At 44.0% G+C, this 13,768-nt stretch overlaps 1 protein-coding gene across 3 annotated transcripts in view; it reads right to left on the reverse strand.

Moving 5' to 3' along the window:
• Positions 1 to 13,768, reverse strand: part of HOXD3 (homeobox D3) — a 52,001-nt gene that overhangs the window by 37,188 nt on the left and 1,045 nt on the right. The window lies entirely within an intron of this gene.

The following is a 13,768-nucleotide window of genomic DNA, read 5'->3' on the forward strand; positions in this document are numbered from 1 at the left end:
CGCCACACATCCTGCGTTCTATGAAATTTAAAGTAGTCCAAAATAGCGAGGGCCAGGCACTGGAGGCCTTGCGTGTCTGTAGCGTTTAGGCCAGGCTCTTTTTTAAATTAAAAATAATAATAATGAGTTGTGCCAGGACAGGCCCCAGTGGCAGTTTAGATCTCCCCTTTAATGAGGAAAGGAACGTGTGAATTTCGCTGTGAGTACCGATTCAAAATTTATTTGAATGAATATGTATGCGGAGTGGTAGGAGGGAGGGAGGGAAGGAGGGAAGGAGGGACGATTTTAAGCAGCACCAAAGGCCATCACGTTTGTGGGATCCTCCCAGCTAGCCCACGCCCAGCCTCGTCTCTATGGTCAGGCCCCAGGCCCCAGGTTACGCGACCATCCAGACGGCTGCGATGCACACACAACTTTGGAGCGAATGGTGCCGTTCTGCAGGATAAATGGTTCTGTTGTCTAGGGTTTGTCAGAGGAAGAACGTGTTTATCTATGTCTGTTTGCTAAGCAGCTACGGAAAGTGCTGTGTGTGTGTGTGTGTGTGTGTGTGTGTGTGTGGAAATGACCGATAGCAAAACCTCCATGTGCAGGAGCAGCGCAGCAGACGTTGGGTGGGCGCAAAAAGAGAGGAAGGCCATCATTTTCAGCTCCTGCTTGGGAACTTCCAAGAGGGATCTCGCTGGCCACCGTGAGATCCAGAATGGATCTAGCAACACAGTTCAGCAGCTCTTTATCAGGCGGCCTCTTCTGGGCCCCTTCACACTAACCAAACTGTTTCACAGCGCAAGGAGATACACGGGACTTGTAAAAGTGACAAAGCAGCTCAGCCTATTCGTGTCGTCGTCCCCCTCCGCCGCCTCCCGAAAACTTTGATAGCTGAAGCTTTAAGTAGAGGAGTCATAAAGCAATAAAAAGTAGTCTGGTGTGAAGGAAAGGTAGGAGGGAGCAGAGAGAGAAGGGGGGAGAAGGAGCGGGTGAGTAAGTCAATTTGGATTTTAAAGAAACTAAAATTCTGAGACACCGGAAGTCAAATGTCCCTGGGAATAACCTTTTGGATGCAAAGTTGTGTGTGAGAAAGAATCTGTATAGATATATAGATATAAAACTAGGGGTGGCAGGGTTAAATGCTTTTCCAGTTGTGTAGGTCAATGGACAATTTTTTTTGGTAAACAATACTCCAAAATGAAACAAATAAGATAAAACGGCAAGGCAAGATAAAGGCAAGTCCCTTCTGACATTTAAAAGGAGCAGAGCAGAAATGTTTGAATGGAGAAGGCCCCGCCCGCCACTTGGCTCTCCTGCCATGTGAATTGATCTTATTATTACAGGGAAATGATTTATGAAAATGACTCCAAAGCATGGGTGTGCATGCGTCGCTGTAAGGCTGTAAGGTTCAGCCGAGGTATCCGAAGTCATTAGGTGAGCAGGACTTTTGTCATATCCTCCAGGGGAGGCCAGGATTCTTAGGAACAAATGCAACTGACGTTCACCTGCTGGAAAGGCTAGATTCTTTCTAAGGTTCCTCGGACCAGAATAACTTCCCTGCAACTAGTTCAGGCAAAGTGTTTGGAAGTTTCCATACTATTTTAAAGCAACGTTCTCTCACCCCCACCCCCTCGTATATACATTACTTTAAAATAGTAAATCTCCCAATGGAGGTGGGTGGGAATTAAGAGGGATTTTCATGTGTGGAGGAAGGGTGTTATTTTACTGCAATGTGTGCAGAAATTCAAAACATAAATTAGGTCTCTCGGTTTAACAGGCTTACCAACCACTTATGTTGAAAAAGTAGCCACACTCAAATCCTAATTTTACTTTACGTGACACCTTCGGTAATATCGTGGAATAGGGGTTCAGAATTTCGGGCTCTCGCAGTTTTCTAAGATGTTGTTCAAATTGTATAAATATTTTTTAGAAAAAAGTAAAAAAATATCGTTCCAATCCAAGCGAAATTCTGCTCAGCTTTCCAGAGCAAATGAAGACTCAGATAAGCCAAACGGGACAAAATTATAGAAACTTTTTCCAAGGGACGGGGAACACAAAAAGAAAAAACACAAGCAAATATTTATGGGGCACGGATTCGGATCACTAAGCCGCCACGAGGCTGCCTTGCAAATCAAGCTCCCTGTTACACTCATATCCCCCAAAATGGTAATCTGGAGTACTTGAATTATAGACAGTTTAAACACGATCCATGTGGATCATGTGCATTAACGGACATTATTGATTGATTAGACTTTAATTTTTATGGAAGTTGCCTTCAGAAAAGTGTGCTTAAAGCCTTGCGTCTGCCGTTTAGTTCAGCTGCTTTAGCTATCAAACTGAATTGAAGCTCCAGTGACTTGCATTAGTATCCTAAGTACCTCTCTTGGGGTAGAGTCCTACAACTGGACTTAAGCAGCCCAACTGCGAGAAGGACTAACATTGTTCTCAGTGTGTCTGGTTTCAATGACACAAGTTTAGAATACACTTTCCATTCAAGTACTTCCTCTTACCTTGGTGATTGATTCTGTGTGCACTCCTGAAGATGAGGATTTGTTCTGAGAACATATTATTGACATTATCACTAAGGTTTCTACTATTGGACATAGATTCTAAATGATGGCCCCCTTTCCTGATCTTCATTTGGATAGTGTGTCCCAACCACTTAACAAAGTAGTATTTTGTCCCTTCTGCAAAAAATCCTTCTAGCTGTGGTCCAGGTCCCATGACATCAAATTTCGAAGCCAGGGTGCTCAAGGTGCTGCTCTCCATATATTTTGGGCTACAACTCCCATAAGTCCCAGCCAGCATGGCCAAGGGTCATAGATGATAGGAGTTCTCATTCATAACACATTGAGGACACCACATTGGCCACCCCTGTTCTAAGTGGACACATGGACATCTGAGGTGCTTGATTTCTGCTTTACTCAATGCTCAACCTGTGTCTGGGCTGTACTACTTTAGAGTCCTAATCACATGGGGGCTCAAGTGATTGAACATACCTCCATACCCTCCACCCAAAACCTGCGTAGAAATGCTAGGACCCAAAAGAAAGTTTGCTGCTTTCTGTGATAAGTAGAACAGAGTCAAACGGTACAGCAGAACTGTGATAAGTAGAAGAGTCAAATGGTACAGTCTGTGAATACAGAGCCAGTAAGATTCATTATCTAATGCACAAGGCTAGCAGCTGGTTTGTCTCCTGTTTTTGCACACCACAGAGACTGGTCACTCATTGTATGGTCTCCCATACAATGCACTGCAAAACACCTTAATTAGCCAAGACATCTTCATGCCTGGTGTGCACAGCAGCATTTTGCCAGCTCCCACTCCCCCCATCCCAGTGAAATTACTTAATACCCAAGACCAGCTATGGTTTTTGGACCTGAATCAGGAAGCCCACTTGCAATAACACCCCCTTGCACACACACCCTTGCAATAACAGCAATAATGTAAATAATTTAAATAAACACTTTGCTGCACCTTCATGACATCCAAAGCCAGCTGCCTGAGGCTGCTGCATCATTGTATCCAATGGCAGGCCGGTCCTACCTTCAGTGCTAAAATTAGAGGCGCCGGGTTTCAAATCCCTTTGAAACTTACTCGCTGCCCTAGAATCACCTCTTCCTAAACTCATACTTGTACTGGTTAGTTGTTCCTCGGTGATTCAACAAATGTGCTCTGCACATGTTGAGAGACATTCAGGTCTTCACATTTTCCTGGCTCATCCAAAAAGAAAAAAAAATTCCTTCCAGTAGCACCTTAAAGACCAACTAAGTTAGTTCTTGGTATGAGCTTTCGTGTGCATGCACACTTCTTCAGATACACTGAAGTGTGCATGCACACGAAAGCTCATACCAAGAACTAACTTAGTTGGTCTTTAAGGTGCTACTGGAAGGATTTTTTTTTGTTTTGACTATGGCAGACCAACACGGCTACCTATCTGTAACTCATCCAAAAAGCTCTGTTTTCCAGCCCTGGAGACTGGCCTCAAATCAAATGCTTTGTGACTATAAAATAGCATTTAGACGTGTTTCTGTTTTCTCAAAGTTATAGGAAGCACATCACGAAGCTAGTAAAAAGTTTTAATCCGCAAAAAAAGAAGAAACAGGAAAAAACATACATTTTACATTGAGTGCCACAACTAAGGAAATGACCTGCCATTTTTTAAGTGGCCATCAAAGATAGCATAGGCTTCACTGGTGACGATATGCACCTAGAAGGGAAATGAGCATAGAAAATCAGATTAGGAACGGAGGGGTCCAGTTCACAGGTGCAAAGCCTTCTTTAACAGGCAGGAAGAAATACGGTCAGAAATAGATTCCCCCTTTCTTCTTCTTCTGTACAAACTTTGCACTAAATCAAAATAAACTCGTACTGGACCGTGATCAAAATGCCAGCACAGATTACTTGGTTATTTCTCAAAACGAGAAGTACAGAAGAAGTCGGTTTCAGCTCCTTGGCGCTAGCCCATACAATTTAGGATAAATGCATCCACTGGAAATTGGCAAGGGGTTTAATGCCCCGAAACCACAGAAAGGAGGAAATAAGGCAAATGAGCTGTAGGAGGAGATGACGTGGCCTTTCATTAAATGTGGTCAAGGATACATCAGCAGAGAGGGAAAACGGGGAGCGTTCTCAGGTGAAAAAATAGACGTTTGCAAAATGGCTCGGTTCAAAGCGGGTTAGTGCTATGCGGAGCCTTCAAAAGTCCTGGCCCCAGAGAAGGCGCGTGCAAAGGAGAGAATAACTTCGCTTTTATCCCGATTCTCTGCAAGGAAGCAGAGCAGAAGCCCCTCACCCCCGGATATGAACACAGTAAGGTCGAGTCAAACTCAAGCCGATAACTTGCATTTAATGTAAACAGGACTCAAAGTAAGAACTCTTATTCAAGAGATTGATGCATTTATTTACCACTCGGTAGCTCCATCCCGAATACATTTCACCTGGAAAATAAGTCCTTTGGTTTTAACTGCCGTCAGAAACCTGGGGTTTTGCACCTCAGAACCTGCTCTTTTGCAGCGGTGGGTGGCAAACAGGGGTTGTAGCCAACTAAGTCATACTCCGAGTAGAACCACTGAAGTCAATGCTCTTAACTTACTTTAATGATGTGATTTCAAGCCGTCTATTCTTGGGATATCACCCCAGATCCAAAGTGTGCATTCATAGCACCATAGAATTGAAGAATTGGAAGGGACCACGAGGGTCATCTAGTACAACTACCTGCAAAGCAGGAATTGTTTTTGCCCAACGTGGTGTTTAAACCCATGACTTTGAGATCCTTTGCTGACGAACTTCTACAGCTGCAAAGAGGGATGAGTTGAGTGAAAGTCCTACTGAAGCGTCGTTTGCTTTTTTTTGCCCTTTGTAGGACCTGATTTCACCTCAGGTAGCTGTCATTCCCCTGATTTAAATTCTACAATCTGATTTCATCAGCTATACACATAAAACGTGTGCTGCCACCCTAATCTTAGCTACTAAGAAGTAAACTCGATGGGTTTCAATTCTTAGGATGGTGACCCACGACAGGAATGATATGGGAATAGGTTCATTTGGGGAAGTTGGGTTAGCCTCTGATTGAACGTGCATGGCTGATTGGGCAGGATTCTGTAGCCAGAAGAAGGAGACAGGTAACCTTTCTTCATTGGAAAACATTAGGCAGGTTTGGGGCTTCACAGAGCTCTTTCTCATTCCAAGAACTTTTGATAAGAAGGCAGCATAAGAGACATAAGAACAGAATGCAAGTCTGTTGGATCAGGTCAATTGGCCCATCTAGTCCAGCATCTTGTTCTCAAGGTGGCCAACAAGATGCATGTGGGAAACCAGGAAACAGGATTAGAGCACTTTGCCCACCTGCAATTCCAAGCAACTGATATTCAGAAGAACCCTTATACAAAAGCCCTGTACAGTATAGAGCAGGCATAGGCAAACTCCAGCCCTCCAGATGTTTGGGACTACAATTCCCATCATCCCTAGCTAACAGGACCCGTGATCAGGGATGATGGGAATTGTAGTCCCAAACATCTGGAGGGCCAGAGTTTGCCTATGCCTGGTATAGGGAAGCTTTTTAAGATTTAATGCTTTACTATGTTTTTATATAAGCTGGAAACCACCCGGAGTGGATGGGGTAAACCAGTCAGATGGGCGGGGTACAAATAATACATTATGATGATGATTCCTCTGACAGTGAAGGCAGTGACCAGTAACCGTTGACAACCTTCTTCTTCATGAATTTGTCTATGCCTCTTTTAACTTCATAACTTCAAAATGTACAGTGGTACCTCGGGGTTAAGAGCTTAATTCGTTCTGGAGGTCTGTTCTTAACCTGAAACTGTTCTTAACCTGAAGCACCACTTTAGCTAATGGGGCCTCCTGCTGCTGCTGCTGCGCTGCACGATTTCTGTTCTCATCCTGAAGCAAACTTCATCCTGAACCAAAGTTCTTAACCCGTGGTGATATTTCTGGGTTAGCGGAGTCTGTAACCTGAAGCATATGTAACCTGAAGGGTATGTATCCCGAGGTCCCACTGTAGTGTATTTGACCAACAAGAATTTGTTTTGATCACCCAGTCACATGGCAAGGAACCTTGCATTTCTTCAGGATACTGTAGAATCATGTCTTGACTGTGGTGGCCATTCATGTTGATCAAGACCACTTTCTCAGGACAAATGAACTGCATTGCTCAATTAGACTAAGGCGTTCTGTTTCCAACAGTGACCAGGCTATGAAAACTCATAACCAAGGGATTAAAATCTTGGCATGTCTCATAGGCACCTGGTCCAACACCTGGTACTCAGAAGTATGCTGTTTGAACATGAAGAGTTTCACATAGCTAGGAAGATAGCTGTGCAATGCCTACCCAACTAAATGAAGAGAGAAAGCCAACTTAGTGCGAGATGTGACATTTTAAAGATCTAGGGGCTGCAGTCCTATGCACCCTGAAGTAAGCCCCATTGAACTCAGTCTAGCTTACTTCTGAGTAGACACAGGAAGGCAGGAAGCTGCTTTATATTGAGTCATTCCAGTGATCCACCTAGCTCAGTATTGTGTACACTGCCTGGGAGTGGCAGAGGACATTCCTAGCCCTTCTTGGAGATGCCAAGGATCTTCTGGGTGCAAAGCAGATGTTCTGCCACTGAGCCATAGCCTTCCCCTGTGTATAGTATTGTGTTGTATAAGTTTGTGTTATGAAGGCAGGTGCTCTGACTCAGGAAAGAAGAAGATGGCACCATGGATGGAGACCACAAGTGTGAAGAGGATCTATTGCACATGCCAATGGGAGACAGGGAGACAGAGAAACGGGGGGGGGGAGAGAGAGAGAGATGGTTGTGTGGCACAGAAGGTCAATCTAGGCCAAGTACTTGTGTCATGACTGTGGAAGGTGAACCTTGAAAGAGTCCAGTGAATGAGGTTGGGAGTTGTGGGGGTAGGGAAGGCAGACAGAAATAAAAAGCTAGACATGCAATTTGCTTTTATCACCCACAATTGGGAAGACTACAAGCCAATGGACTGGATGCTTTCAGCCCTGTTAGAAGTAAGAGACTTTTGAGAGGAATGGCTACCATTTTAGGGGCCATCAGAGATCAAAGGGAAAGCAAAGGAAGCAGGAGAAGAACAACATCAAAGATCAGACAGATGATGGTCCCCTGAAGTAACTAGCTGTGACCACTTGTTTGCTATGATACAAAAGGCTGTCTATACAGCCCCATAAACAGGGACTGCACTTGAGGGTGAGGAGGCTGGCTGATGGTATTTTAAATAGCACTGGTCTGTGGGAGACCCGGGGAGTGTAGTGAGATGATTATGGGCCATTTCAACTGTGGTTTTTAATAGGTAGCTGTAATATGTCTTTTGTCTGGTCTAAAGAGGTCTGGCTGACTGGCTGCACCCACAGGTATGTGCATAAGACTGAAAAGAAGGGGTGGAATATGAGCACTACTTGTGGGGCAGTCCTGTGCACCCTTGAATTCATTGGGATTTACTTTCAACTGAACATAGATAGGATCAGGCTGTGAAGTGCATGAAGGAGATGAACAAATATGTAGCCCTCCATTGACCTCAATAGCTTGCCTTGGTAGATCTAGCCTTAAGATCTCAACTCTGACTGATCCTATCATAGTTACTCAAAAGTAACTTTCATTGGAATCTACTCTCAGTGCAGTGTATGTAGGATTGTAGCCTTCCAGCTCAGTCTTGCAAACTCAGTGAGATTTAGGCTGCAATCCTATTCCCATTTACTTGAGAGTAAGGCCCTCTGAGCTAACTATTACTCACTTCTGGATAAAATGGACAGAAGAAGGGGACCAGGATAAACATGTGTAAGGTTGCCCTGTTAATAATACAACTTCCTTGAGTAGAGTGCCGCTGGCTTCCAGTTTCAAATGTTGGGTCAGAACTAGCCAAGTGAAATTCAACAGAGATTGAAGTAAAGTCCTGTATTTGTGTACCAAGAATGAAAGACACAAATATAGGATCGAAGCAGCCTGCCTTGGCAGCAGTACATAGGGAAAGGATCAATAAAGGATCAATAAGTTGATCATAAGCTAAACATAAGCAGTATGATGCAGTTGCTAAAAAAAAACGCAAAACACCTAAATGCAATATTAGGATATTTTAAAAGAAGCATAATGTCCTGATAAAAGAAAAGCAATAGTTCCACTATATTCCATGCTGGTCAGGCTACAACTGGAGTACTGACAAAATGGAGCATGGACAGAGGAAGGGGACCAGGATGGTGAGTAGCATGGTATCCAAGTCTCATGAGGAACCATAAGAGAAGTTGCCTAGTTTTAGTCCGGAGAAAAGAGAATTAATGATCACAGCCTTCAAATATCTGAAGGACTGTCATGCAGAAGAAGATGTAGCAGGCCTGTCCTCTGTTGGTCCAGAGGTCCAGACTAGAACTCATGGGTGGAAATGGCAAGGAAGTAGTCTTTATCTAAACATTAAGAGAGAGTGGCAAGTGCTGTTCAAGAGTGCCATGGGCTGCCACCAGAGGTGGTAGCATCTGGGGTAGCCCCTGCTGGAGGTCTTTAAGTAGAGGGTGGACTGCCATCTGGCAGGGATCCTGTCAATGAATCCTGCACTGCAGATACTGCACTGACCAGGAGACTGGACTGGATCACTTCAATATTCCCTTCCAATATTATGGTTCTATCAGGGTCAAGAAATGTAGAGCGTTCAGAAACTATTTAGGCTCCTCCCCTTCCCTAAAAGGGTTGTGGCTTGCTTTCCAGAATGCTGAGAGTCAAGAAAATCAAGAGTGCCTTAGCGCTCATGAAATTGTTAAACGTGTAGTTTAAGCATAAGATTACATTAGCCAAGTATAGGGACTGTTGTTGTTGTTGTTGTTGTTAGTATTATTTCATTTGATCTCTTGTGACAATTGCTTGGGGAGGGCAAGAAAGTGTCGCAGAGACTAGAATTTCGTGAATACTTTCTCCCTCGAACCTGCTTGCGCGGGGCGGGTTAAGAGAGGCTTTCTGGGCTGCCCTTGCAGATTGCGGGTCCCTGCCATGAAACAGATCAGCAGAGTCGCTGCAGCCACTCTCTGGCTGAGGGCAGGTCTTAAGATGCACAGGGCTGCGAGGCTTGTCCTACAGCGCCTTCTCCTGGACGAGCGGCCAGACGACAAAGTGACTCTTCACATCACAGGGGCGGGGAGGGGGAGGGAGGAGAGGGGCAGGGTCTCCATGTGACATCTGCTCCCAAATCAGATAGAAGAGGATTAAGGAGAGGGGGAGAGAAAAGGAAGGAGTAGGGAATCCCTTCTGGGAAATAACAACAAGGATGAACCGCACCTTTGTGGCACCCCTCGACTCAAATATCAGGTGTGCAGATTACTGTATAGATGGTGTCCCTTCAGACTCTGAAATGTTCCTACCATCCTGAGCGCAGTCATGCGAGTGTGCGCGCGTTTGCACAGTCGCAGGCTTCACTCTCAAGGGATCTCCTTACGTAAAGCACGTATACGTAATATTAAACAGTGTTTTGATGTTGAAGAAGGGGAGGCATCCCGCCTTAAGTCAATATTAAAAGAGCTATTTATTTAACTGCTGAAACTGAAAGGCACGCCCGCCCCCACCGCCTCTGAATATGTTTGCTGGACAGGAAACGCGGAGCTGAGCTGTTTTGTTCTTGGCCCAGGCTGAGGGTCTGAGAAAAGCAGCTGAGAATAAGTGGAGGTTGTTTAAAGGGACGGGAGAAAAGGAAGCTGGCAGTGTGGACGGAGATCTGAGGCTGCATGGGGGAGACTGCGCTAGCCAGGCTGTTCTGCGTCCAGCACAGGAATGCAGAGGGACACACAATAAGAAGGAACATAACGAGCGACTAGCAAACAGGAAGGCAGAGTAGGCTGGCAACGTTTCAAAGGCAAAACGAGCCTCTGACACCACTCAAGGCGAGACCCCAGACTCTTCACATCCTTCCTGATCCTTGGCTGGTTCTTTGAGCAGAACCATTGGCCTCATAGCAATGCGTCCAGGCACGGTCGGTGACTAACAATGTGGGAGTTCTCTGTTCTGCTCAGAGTGAAGAGAGGCCTGTTGCTTGGCCGATTTCAGAGCCAGTCGGCCAGGCAGAGACAACAAACCAGTTGCCAAACAACCAACAAGCCAGCATGGATGGCCCATTTTCTCTTTCTAGCTAAAGATCTAGTAAAATCGGTCTGGCATCCAGGAGTTTTAACCCAGGCCTAGCCTTGTGCCGGATTGTGGCTAAGGGCTGCTCCATGAAACCCGGTGACTGCAGCCTGGAAGCCACATGGATTTTAAAGGAACTGCGCCGACCTTGTTCTTAACCCCACATAGCTCCTGCCTCCACGTCTTCCTGGTGGTGCTTTGAAAGGGTCCAACATAAAAAAGGTCTCCGATTCTTCTTCTTCTTAAATCTCAAAGCTGGGCTGATTCATTCCCAAAGCGCAGATTGCTATCAGTTTGGAAGAACTGGTGACTATCCTGATAGCCAACCCAAACCCGCAACTCTACCTTGATACAGCTAACCATTTTTCCATTTTCATTTCATTTTTTCATTTTTATGTCTGCAAACAAGAGAAAACCGGAGGGCAATAATGTTCTCCATAGAAAGCTTTAGCTAGCGCCACAAAGAGCTCTAAAACAATGCGTTGCTTTTCCTTCTCCTTAAAGTGCTTGGACCCTCCTCTCACTTCCACCTTTTTTTTATTTAATGAAAGCCCCTCAACCCATTTTTCCCCTTCCCATGCTGAGATCATGCAAGTGTTTGTGTCCTCCCCACGCACCCCCCCTCAAACACTTTAACTCACACATGTTTCATGTTTGCTGCCCTCAGCTTCCTACTTGGAAGATTTTGAAAGGGGCGATTTTCTCCCTCGCATCCAATTAAACTATACTTCCTCTTTAGGAAAAAGCAGGTTTTTCAAAAGCCACTCGGCGTAAGGATTTTTAGGGAGATATTTATCCCCAATGTGGTGTTATTTTCTGTCTTAAGCTCTGTCCCACTGACCAAATGAACTGTTTATGGCGATTCCTTTTTCCTTTCCCCCTCACCACCCCACACTCACTTCCTGTTTTTTAGCTCTTAACACTAGCAGTAGCAGCATTCAGTGCCGCAATGCAGTAGAGCTGTAAATACCTTTAACAGCTGCCTGCCAACCAAAGAGTGAAATACTGTCTTTGTTCGGATTCTCTCTCCCACCCCTAGCTCCAAGCACTCATACAGCAGCCCCTGAGAAATATAGTTCACTGGTGTGTGTGTGTGTGTACACACCACGATTAGATTTTTAGAGCTTTGGGTGAATGGGTATTTAAGGGCACTGAACCCACCACCAATGTACAAAAGATCTAGGCAACATATGAACGGGTGGGTTCTTCTTCACTAAGAACATGACCATTTCTGGGATGATTTTTCCTTAAACAAATTATTGCCTTGTTCTGCATTTTCAGCTAGAAGTGATTAAACTATCCACGTTTGACCACTGGATGAATTCTCCTTTCTTGAGGGGGTCCTAACGTGTCTATTTATGAACTCTCTCCTTTTTTTAGGGGGAAATGAAATGAGCAGCCCCAAATACAATACCCCCCAATCAATTTGATTTCAGTGAGCTTGGGGGCAAACTCTCATAAAACTCAGTGGAATTCACAATGGTAGGGTGGTCGAGCCTAAAGCTGTATGCCTAAAATTGCGGTTTAAGGTGGGAAAATGCGCTGAAATCAGTGCCCCTTTCTTCCAATGAATCGAATGCATTTAGAATCAAGAGTCTGGGTTTTTCAGCACCAAGCACTCTGGCACTTTAAGTCGAAGAACGTGAATATATTCTGTAAAAAGAACAGTCATCCAGCAAACGTGATTTTGTTTTGTTTTGTTTTATTTCTTTAAATCCACGTACTTTGTAATGGGTTACGGATCTACGATGGGTTAGATCTTATGGTTAAAAAAAGAAGATGTGGAAATTAAGATTTCAAGAATGCAAAGGCAAACAAACCAATCAACAATGTGTCTCCAACTTAGCTATAATAAATGCAGTCTAACTGGGAGGGAGGGAAAGGGAGAAGCAATATACCAGAGGGGAAAGTGGGCGGACTTATATATGCACACATGATTATTTTTATTTAGGATGGTTTGCGACTTTCTGCTATAAACTGTAGCCATTAAACTGTAATCAACAATCACCTTGCAAGATTGTGATGGTATTTTACTCCCACCCAGCACCCAGCCCAATAACTTTCCCTAGACTGATTGCTAGAAAACCAGAACTCCACATTCTGTAGACTTGATCGAAAAAAGAGGGGAAACCGGATTCGAGTGATTAAGTGTTGACTTCCAACAAGTCGCAAAAAGGATATACGAAGTAGTCATTCTTTACAGAATAAAATTTGAGTGCATTAGCAAGATTGAAATTTATTCCTATCACCGATAAGTTATTTTAAATTGTGGGGTGATCAAATATTTATGCATAGTAGTACGGCCTTTAAACAAAACTGATGTATAAGCAACATTACATTAATATATTTAATGCATGTATAAATCACATTATGCAAACCAGTTTTCAGGAAGACCATAACATAATAAACATTAACATAACATAACATAATAATATACATTCCGGAAGAGATAATCGACCCTTTTTTAAAAAAAAATATGATTTGTCTAGACCGGACAACAGCCCTGCTTTAAAAATAAATAAATAAATGGGGTGATGATTCAGCGTAACATTTTAAATAGAAATAAAGACGCCTAAGGCTACATAGCAACAACAGCAAAGTTATAGGGGAAATATATTAGATATTTGTATCCAGTCTGAAATCTTATGCCATATTTACTTAGCAATTGATTCCCACTGTAAGGAATTTATTCACTGCCAAGTAAACATGGATAAGATTGGACTGTCTTGAGCTATATGGATTATTCCCCTTCCCATAACTGTTGCTATGAAAATAAGTGTATTGAATCCTCATGTCACCCCGCTCACAGCCAGAAAGACAGACAGATAATCTCCCTTGGTTCAATTAGGCCTGATCGATATAAAATATATTTTTGAAAACGTCTGAGCACCACGGTGATGTCATCCTCGCTCTAGACCACAATAATCCTCAACGCCTTTACTCCAGAAGTCGTTGTCTTGCTACATAAGAGTAAGTACCTGCTATGTTGCAGCCATATTGGTGTCTGCTTAAACCTTCCACGCGTTAGCTACCGTGGAACATGCGTCTGCTCTTTATGACAATGCACACTAGGAAGTGTTTTGACCGCCCTAGAAAAAACCATCTAGCCGCTGCTCGATCCATTCCAAAACTGTTATATATATCCGACA

This window comes from Podarcis melisellensis (assembly GCF_964234715.1).
Source record: "Podarcis melisellensis genome assembly, chromosome: 1".
Classification (NCBI taxonomy): domain Eukaryota; kingdom Metazoa; phylum Chordata; class Lepidosauria; order Squamata; family Lacertidae; genus Podarcis; species Podarcis melisellensis.